The sequence below is a fragment of the Sceloporus undulatus genome, chromosome 5 (assembly GCF_019175285.1).
Source record: "Sceloporus undulatus isolate JIND9_A2432 ecotype Alabama chromosome 5, SceUnd_v1.1, whole genome shotgun sequence".
In the NCBI taxonomy this organism is placed as follows: Eukaryota; Metazoa; Chordata; class Lepidosauria; order Squamata; family Phrynosomatidae; genus Sceloporus; species Sceloporus undulatus.
This window is the reverse complement of record NC_056526.1, coordinates 153,085,670-153,095,843: the sequence shown is the minus strand read 5'-3', so window position 1 is coordinate 153,095,843 and position 10,174 is coordinate 153,085,670.

The window sequence follows — 10,174 nt, the reverse complement described above, 5'->3', positions numbered from 1 at the left end:
AGGGAGGAGGAAATATCAGCACCATACTGAACTGCTATTAAAGATTATCAGACTAGCACTTACCATGGGGTAAGCACTGGTAAATCATCACTAAAATGTTGAAGAAGCATGCATGTGTGAAAGCCTGGCACACTTTCTAAACATCAGGGAATCGTCAGTTTCCCTCCAACATCACTGAATCATTGAGGGAGAGGCAATTTCCACTGAATGCAAAGTTTGTGTTCTGAGGAAATTGCCTCTCTCCGAATGATTCAGTGATGCTGGAAAGGAGCCGATAATTCCCTGACATTTAGAAAGCAGGCCAGGCTTTCACACACACACATGCTTCCTCGATGTTTTAGTGGTGATTTACCAGCACAATAAGCACTGGTCTGATAATCTTTATTATCAATGGCCCAAATCCAAATTATAATTCCAGTTAGATCCAATTGTTAAATGGCAAATGCAAGTACCACTGATTCTGCAGGTCACTTCTAGTTTGGACTTACAAGCGGTTGTAGGCCAGTGAGGGTCTACTGTGTGATAATTTCTAGTGCAGCAAGAAAAACTATAAGGCCTATTCATGGATGCTGTGGGTCAGAGTCTACTCTACATCATGGAGGAGAATCTTATGATACAGGGTGGGCTAGAAATATTTTAATATAAAATAATGTGGAGGAACTAAAAGTGTAAGTGAAATACAAGTTGCTAACTCAAATGATGCCTGGCTTTGCCTCTCCTTCCTTGTGCAGCCGTGATGGAGGGAGAAGCCCAGATTTGCACTGTGGTACTGACTGGAAGAACTCCAACTGATGCTTCAACTGGGGAAATAGTCAGTGACATTAGGGAGCATAGCCATATCCAATCGCAAGATTGTGGCCATGTTTCCTGATGTCATTTGGCAGTTGTGCCTTGAGAAATAATGTGCTGCCTATTATACCCAACAAGTTTCCCAACTCTCTCCTATTAAAAGTTCCTTCTGCATAATCTCTTCATTTTCTCCCCATATTGCATGCAAATATTGTATGACAGCTATATACCTACAGTAAAGTAATTATGATCCATGAAATAATCTAGTCTCTGGAGGAAAACTGGATTGCAGATCACTTTATTATGTCATTAATGTTTTCAAGTCCAAACTTGAAAACTGGAAGAATATTTGAATTAACCTGACACCCAAAAGAGATTCGTTGAAACTCCAGATCACATCTGAGCATCATTGTTTTGAGTAATAAAGGGCAAACACTTTTAGATATCATTTTAGAAATATTTATCCATGTCAGAATTGATTTCCAACATTCATGTATAATTCCTGAATATAACTGTTCGCAACTTTTCTTCTAAGCTTGATGTAAATTGCTTCTATATAGACATTTTGTCATAAAGAAATATTGTCATGTTAATTGGCAATCTAATTAAGAGAAAATTAACTAAGACACCGGCTATAGTTAGGCTACATAGCTGCACGATGATACATAGGATGAAAGGGCAAACCAACATAACTTACATTGTACGTATTTTAATATATATATAATGCAGAACTACAGCATATATTTATTTCTCTTAAATTCTTAAATTTTCTTTCCAGATTGATATACACTTATGACAGTAAACTTTGTCATTGAGCATAGATTATTTTGACACTGAAGTACCCTTCCATTCTCCACAGGCTTGTATATAAATACAAAAAAATCTATACTGACAAGATAAAGGAATGTATTATGTTGCCTAGTTAAAGCCTTTATACAAAACTGGGCACTAATATGACACCTGGGAGCCATGAAACTGTAATAGTATCTTCTGCACATCATACAAAGAAGGAGAAAACCATGTTGCTGAGGAGAGGATAAAAATATTAGTTGAAAAAAAGAGGGCTAGAGTTAGTGAACAGTTCAGTAATTTGTGAGTGCAATGTAATCTAAACAGTTAGAAGGCATCCTAAACCTGGAAGAGAGACAAATATTATAAGAAATGTTTGCACAACTTTAAAACCCAGGTAATAAATTGGGTGTAACTATCTTTGTCATATTCATTCATGAGAATTACAATGCATCCAGCCCAATGTCTTTTTGCCCCTTGAGGGAACAAATAGTATTTCCTCCACCTAGAAGTTTGTTTGTTTATAAAAGTATTTGTATCCTGTCCTATATCAAATATCTCAGGAAAACTTACAAAAACATTGAAACAAGTTGCATAATAAATAAACTAAACACATATTGAACAGCAGTAATAAGTGAAAAACAGGATATATATATTTTTATATATTTAAAAATCTAAAACTAAAACCATGTACACTTTATTTGGGATGAGCTAATGTGGCCCAAAGCCTTTGATGGACAGCTAAGCTGGAATATAAATGAATTGAAAAGTGGATAAGATATAAAGATGAACAATATTTGGACAATATAGATATAAAATGGTCGAATTGAACAGCTGAATGTAGAGGGGGAAGACGTGCATTGGTATTGATATAGGCAAATGTTTGAAAGATATAAAATAGGCAAAAAAGTGTTTGATTTTGAACGTAAAAAGATGGAACTCAAGATCCAACAGTGTACCAATGATGAATATCTGATCAAGAAAATGTACAATGTGTTGTTAGAATTAGAATTGAAGGAAGAGCGTATAAAATGATACATTATTTAAGTGGGCACAAAATCTGAGACATAATATAGAATTAGACAAATGGGAAACAATATGAAAGATATGTATGAAATGGATCATGTAATATAAAAGAGAACTGGTACAAAATAATGTTAAGATGGCATTTAACACCTGAGAAGTTAGTCAAAATGTACAAAGGTACAGAAAGAAAATGTTGGAAATGCAAATAAGTGGGGATATATTATCACATATGGTGGACCTGTAAAAAAGCAAAGTGCTACTGGAAACAGATACATGGTGAGATAGAAAGGATATTGAAGATGAACGTAGGTTTCAAGTTGGAGTTCTTCTTCTTCTTCTTCTTCTTCTTCTTTGGGATATGAGAGGATACATTAAAAGGGCATGAAACACTGCTACAATCCGTGATTATGGCAGCCAGAAAAGTATGTGCAAAATGTGGAAGACTACAGAAATGCGATCAATTCAGGACTGAATTGCGAAGATATTCAAATTTGCAGAAATGAGCAAATTAACAACACTACTGAAAAGAAAATCAATAGTTTGTAGATGAGTGGAACCCATTTTTGAAGTATATACAACATAAAGAAGGAATTATAATATTTGTAGGTTTTGAAATATGATTTTTTTTTTGGATTGTGAAGGAGTAGAGGTATATTATAATCAGAATATACGTTAAATGGAAATGTTAAAAATGGATAAACTAAACCAAAAAATAGAAACTGTAAAGTCACTTGTTTTTTTTTAATCAGAGGTGTTGCATGGAGAATGAGTGTATGTTTATTCCTATGTGTTGTCAAGTGTTTGTAATTTTTGTAAAATGTTCTTAAGTTTTATATTTTATTCAATAAAATTTTCCAATTTTCCAATTGAGATCAGTCATTTAGGGGCTGTGTAGACAGTCCCAAAGGGGCGGTCTTCAGCCGCCCCTTTTACAGCCAGATCAGGGCCGCAGCAACCACACTCCGAAGCCCCGATCTGGCCTTTGCAGGGCACACAAAGGAGCCCCCCCAAAGTGGCTCCTTTTTGCATCCTGCAAAGGGTGTGATAGCCATGGTTGCACATGTCATACCACCCTGGGAATGGAGTCAGTGGACGCTACGCCCCAACTCTGCCCCCAAGCAAGCATTTAAGGTTGGTCTGCACAGGGCCTTAGATCTTTAAATGTTATCACAAGCATCTTGAATTCAACATGCAAATGTACTGGCAGCCAGTGCAATTCTTTTAAGACTGGTGTGATATGCTGTCTATATGGTACTCCAATCAGCACTTGAGGTGCTGCATTTTGCACTGCCTGCTGCTTCTGAGTCTTCTTCAAGACAGCCCTATGGCAAATGCATTATAGTAACCCAAATGGGAATGGACTACTGTGGCTAGGTGATATCTATCCAGAAAAGGCCATAGATAGTGCATTGGACAAAGCTGGTGTCAGGCTCTCTGTGCCACAGAGTCCACGCAGGCCTCTAGTGACAAGGATAGATCCAGGAGCATTCCCAAGCTAAGTACCTTCTGCTTCAGGGGGAATGTAACCCCTCTAGAATAAATTGTTTACTGAGTTTCAGTGCCCAAGAACCACCAATCCAGAGCTTCTGTCTGATAAAGATTCAGTGTCAGTAATTGGTCCTGATCCAGCCCATTACAGCATCCAAGCAGTGATCCAGCACCTGCACAGCTCCAGCTGACTCTCATGGCAAGGAGAAATAAAGCTGAGTATCATCAGCTATGTGCTATCAGCATAGTTAAGGAGCACAGTACTGAAAGCAAGTCAAGTTGTTCAGGTAGAAAATCATATAAATGTTTCTCTTTGTCCTTGGCAGTAAAAACACAACAATGGTACATTAATCATTTGACAGTTTCCTGCCTTTTCAATGACACTTTCAGTAAGCAGGCTGAGGTGGCCACTTCACTCTCTTAGATGTTGGTCATCAATGTAGCTATATCACTGAAGCCGCCTTTGAACAGTTAATACAGATTATGTTGTTTATCATTCAGTATCTAATGACACAATTTTTTAAAATGTCACAAATTAGTGGATTTGATTAAAGAATGATTGCACTGTCTGCATGACAGAAAAACTGAATGAATATATGGGAATAAGATGCCTTTGAACAGTTAATACAGATTATGTTATTCATGGGCAGGCTCTATTCTCTTTTAGAGATTGCAGCTACTAATAAGAGATTGTAACGCTAGGAAGGGAGCCACTTGTTTGGTCAGCATCAGTTACCTGAGATTCAGATTTCCCACACAGAAACATTTAATATCATTTGGATACTTCCGTACTCAAGACTCAGTGAGGAAAGGATAATATCATTCAACGTTAATGAAGTTTGGGCAAGTTGAGCTGGAGCTTATTCAACCTCAGCATGCTGAGCAGTTTCAGATTATTACTCAAACACACTGACTCTTTTAAATGTATTCTTATATGGTCATGTGAATTTTCTACTGAAAAGGCTAGGCTTGACTTACATATTTTCACAGCCAAGGTTTAGGAGCAAGCATATTTTCAGCAAATGTTTTTTTTTTTAAAGAGAGCTTAATAAACAATTATTGTTTGGCAATGCTTGGGTATTTTTTTCTTATTAAAATGTCTGTCTCTATGGTCCGTTACAGACCGCCGCTTTGCGGCGGTCTGCTGGCGCTGCTGTTTGCTCCAAGAGGGAGCCGCAGCAGCCAAACCGCGTGGCTCCCGCGCGGAGCAAAAAAGAAGCTCCAAAATAGAGCTTCTTCTCGCGTCGCAGTTATGACGCCGCGAGGCGCCAATGGCGCCCTCACGACATCATAAGTGCTGCGCGACGTGCGGACGCACAGCGTCTGCTACATCAAGATGGCAGCAGCCGTGTGGAACGGCCACCGCCATTTGTTACGGACAGAGTCCGTAACAGGAGTAGGACACCCCCTTTTTAAACTGGGACGTCTTGGGGACGTCCCAAATGGCAGTATGTAACCCGCCAATCTCTCTGTCTTTGTTTGCGTTCTCAGTATTCTAAGTTAAAAGTGGACACTGACATAAGAGGGAGAAGCAACCAAAGAATGGGCCAAAAACAGAAATGTACTTGTCAGGGATTACATATCAGAGAAGGGGAGCTTTCACTTTTCACTGAAATAGTAAAAGTGAGCCTGCTTAAGCAATATATTATGAGATATTTGCACCAAACAGAGTGTCTTATTGCAATGCATTTTTACAATACATTGTAATGTAGTATCTGATAATAAGTCAGAAATCTCAAGAACTTAATGGTCGTTCATCGGTGACATGTATATGTGAGAGACAGTGGTCTGTCATGAACCCAGGTTTCAAAGCCACCATTCCACTGAATTACATTCAAAAATGCTAGAAACCAAATTAAACCTCCTTTTGACAAATGAAACGTGATCACAACAAAATGTGCTACTTGGCTGAAACATACATATGTGGAAAGTTGCTGTGTTGCTGTTGTGTGCCTTTAAGTCATACAGTGGGTTGTTGTTGACACCCTAAAACAGACCAATCATGGAGTTTTCCTGGAAATATTTGTTCAGAGGGGTATAAAAAGCCAGTTTCCAGCCAGCTTGGATGTGTGGCATGCAGATGATGCATGTCTCCAAGATGCCCAGAAGCCAGCTTCAAGACACTCTGCCATTTACACAAGGGCTGGCTTCTGGGTGTTCTGGTGGCATGGTGTTTATACACTGCATGCAGCCAGAGCACCTTAAAGCCAGCTTCCCGCCATGGTGGGGTGGAACAGCCAGCTTTTTGCCAGAGCAAAAAGTAGCATCTGTTTGCCACTCCTTTTTTGGCTGGCAAAAAGGCAGATTGGGGCCATGGCGTACAGTTGTTGTGGCCCTAATCTGGCTTTGTCAGGGGCAGCTTGAAGCCAGCCCCTCGGAGTGGTCTGTTTCGGCCCCAAGTTGGCTCTCAAAAATGCTACACAGCTGAATCCCAGTTGTTCTAATCGCTAGCCTCCAAGAATTTATTTGGAATGACTGTAATATCAGTAGATGTGATCTTTATCTGAAGCTGCACTTTCAGATAAACATCTAAGCTAGTTTTCATGCAGTTTCTTTTCTTTTCTTTTTTTAAGTGCAGATTGATGTCAAAATATGCTAGACATATACAACAGGAGCTAAAGCCAGATTCATATCTCCCAACATCAAAGAATACTTTCATCAGTTGAGCTATTCAAGTAATATGCATACTGTGCTACTAATGCAGAGTGCTTGTAAATGGTTAAAATCTGGCTAAACATTATTATAATCCCAAAGCTTTCTTACCTCAAAACATCACACCCCTTGCTATCAAACTGTATAGAAGGCCTTGGTTCTTAAAATGTAAGATATCATCAACAAATATTGTAAGATATCATCTATACAGACATAGATCACATTGTCCAAAATGAAGATGGAGAAGTGTGAGAAAAAGTAACTACTTTGTTTGCCAGGGGAGAGGGTTTTTTTTCTTTGTTGTTGTTTTTTTGTTTTCACACTCAGCACTTTTGGCAATATCTTTCACTTTAACTCTGTTTTCAAGGAATAACTTTATCTTTATTCAAAGGAGAAGACACCATAGCTTTTCTGGAGGAAGGGAAAACAGCAATATCACTTTTCTTGACTGCTTTAGGTTGCAACACACAAGCTTTATTTCTCAATGGCAGTGCCCAGAGGACAGCCACGGCTAAGAATATCATTAGCTTAGTAATTCGGGTCACATACAACTGACCTAGTTTTCTTGGCTATAAAGGTAGCTTTAGGTGTTAAAAAAAACTCAAAAATTGGAAACTATCAGAGGAAAGGGAATTGTATGGTATCCCTGACATTTTCTTTATACTGAAGTACATTGCATGACTCTGAGTAGATCAACTTGGCTTTTGTATTTACACACCAGAATTTGTGGAAGGCCAATGGACACTCTGAAATTATAAATATTAGTTGTTGTCCACTTACAAAGTACAAGTCTAGTAGTTGCTAATCATGTTTAAGGCAATCACATTTGTCCTGTGCCTCACAATAATTCAGCATGGATTACCAGTTCTTCCCTTACTTTCACACTGAATGACATTTCAAAGCTTATTTTCCATCCTGTCAGTTTGTCAAGGAGTTTGCTGTAAATTAAGTCAGGACAATGACACCACTGCATTTATCTTAAATCTGTGGCTATGAAATAAAGTCATGTTGACTTTATTTATTGACAAGATCACATACTATGCCAGCCTTAGTTTTTTAAATAAATAAATAATTAATTAATAGTGTGGGTAGTGGAGAATTGAAGCACAATAAACACCACTTTCTGCCTCATTAATAAAGTAGGCAACAATAAAATGAACAAATAAACATGAAAAAGCAGGGGAAATTAGACTAAGTAGAGAGGTGCTAATTGAAGGAGATCTAAAATGCTTACAAGATGCTAACATGATGAATTATGGAAGCAGTGACTTCTTGATAGATTTATCAACTTGTAGGCAATAGAAGGAAATTGTTGTTTAATCATCCATGATTTCGTATACTACCCAGCAATAAATAGACAGATGGTCGGTAGCTAGATAGATATGCAGATATATTGGTCCCCATAATTTTCTTGAAGACAAGCTGGTAAAGATCTGCCGTAATATTCTTGCCATCAGTCTGGAGAAATATGGGCTAGATAATGCTACTGTTAAGTAGATTTTTAACTGGTTGAGAGACAAATCCAAATGGTTCCTCATCATCCTGGACAGAACTGAAGAGTAGGATCCGCAGGGTTCTGTTCTAGACCCAGTTTTCCTCAACAGTTTTATAAATAACTTGGATGAAGGTTTAGAGTGTATTCTCATTAATTTTTCAGATGACACCAAACTAAGAGGAATGGCTAACACCTCAAAAGACAGAACTTGAGAAGAGCTTAAGAACAAAGGTATAATTAATTCATTTTTTTCCCCCTCAATGGAAGCAATGAGCAAGTCTCATCCTGCTGCCAGGAAGGTTTCAAAAATCATGAAGATTCCAAGACTCTTTGCAATTTGGGACTTGTTCTATACAGTACAAAATTTAGCACATGTTGTTTTGTGCAGGAAAGAGCATTGCCACCATGTCCTTAGAATATATGCCTAGCCCCAGAGACAAATGGAGGACTTTCCCTCCATCCCAACTGTCATTGTCCTGGCCTTGGAGGAAGAGAAGAACTGTCAGTATCTCCTGCATTTGGTTCCCTTCCTCAATGCAATTCCCTTCTTTTGTGTCATTTCTTTAAAAATTACAAGCCTTAGGGCAGGGAAATGGCAAATTAGCAATCTGTAAACCACTCTGTAAGCCTTTGTGACTAAAGAGTGGGGTACAAACACTATAAATAAATAAATAAACAGACAAACAAACAAATCTATTCAGAAAATTCTGTTTTTTGTACAAAACAACCACATGCAAACTTTGCATAGAAAGTACTGAACTGTAAAGATTTTTATAGTCCAAATTTCTTCCCATGAGGATTTCTCAACACTCAAAAAACAAAAACAAACAAGTTAAGCAAAAATATGATTTTGAGAGGCTTCTTCTTCTTCTTCTTCTTCTTCTTCTTCTCATATTCCTTCCATCCATACTTAACAGATTAGAGAACTGAGATAGCACTATACAAACTGTCTGGGTAACAGATGGGTGACAGATATAAATGTGAAAGGGATCTTTAAAAAGATAAAAATGAGTCAGCAGTGTAATGCACTGACAAGAAAGGCTATGTAATTTGTACATTGCCTCAATAGATTTAGATTTCCCAGATTAAAATAAATAATTGTACAGTTGGCCCTCCACATTTGTGGCTTTGACATTTGTGGATTTATTTACTTGTGTATTTCATTAATATATTCTGTCTAGGAATCTCTAGGTCCTCCAGCACAACTCTGCCAGAACAAGTCACATAGGAGGACTTAGAGATTTCTAAAGGAAACACTTCTCTGTGCATTTGTATGTCCTCCAGTGCAATTCTATGGTCAACCTCTGCTGGATGAAGGCTGGAGGATCTAAAAATTCTTAGAGAGGTGTTCTCTCAAGTAAAGTGTCCCCATATATATATATATATATATATATATATTGGATTTTTCACTTTCACAAGAGGCCTGCACCACTTGTGCCAGTGAATGTCAAAAGCCCATTGTACTGTTCTGTTCTGCTTGGTTCAGTTCTAGGCACTGAAACTGAAAAGGAATATTGAGAAGTTGAAAATATGTACAGATGAGGTTGACTAAGGGGCAAACCAGACCACCCCTTTGTGCCAGCTTGCAGAAGGCATATGAGCGTGGCTTTTAGAGCTGCATGTTCTGATGCCACTTCCAAGCTAGTGCCATGCCGCCTGCCTGTCCACATGGTGGGCAGCTTTGCAGCACTCTGGTGGTGCAACATTTATACACCACTCCACAGGAGCAGTGCAAAGGCATGGTGGAATAAAAAAAAAAGCCACCTTTTTTCCAGCACAAAAAGGAGCAGAATTTTGCTTCTTCTTTTTGCTCCAGAAAAAAACCTGGAGTGGGGCCACAGCATGTGGTTGCCACAGCACCCACCTGGCTTTTTCAGGGGTGGCATGACACCACCCTTTCAGGGTGATCTATTTCACCCTAAGATGCTAAAGAGG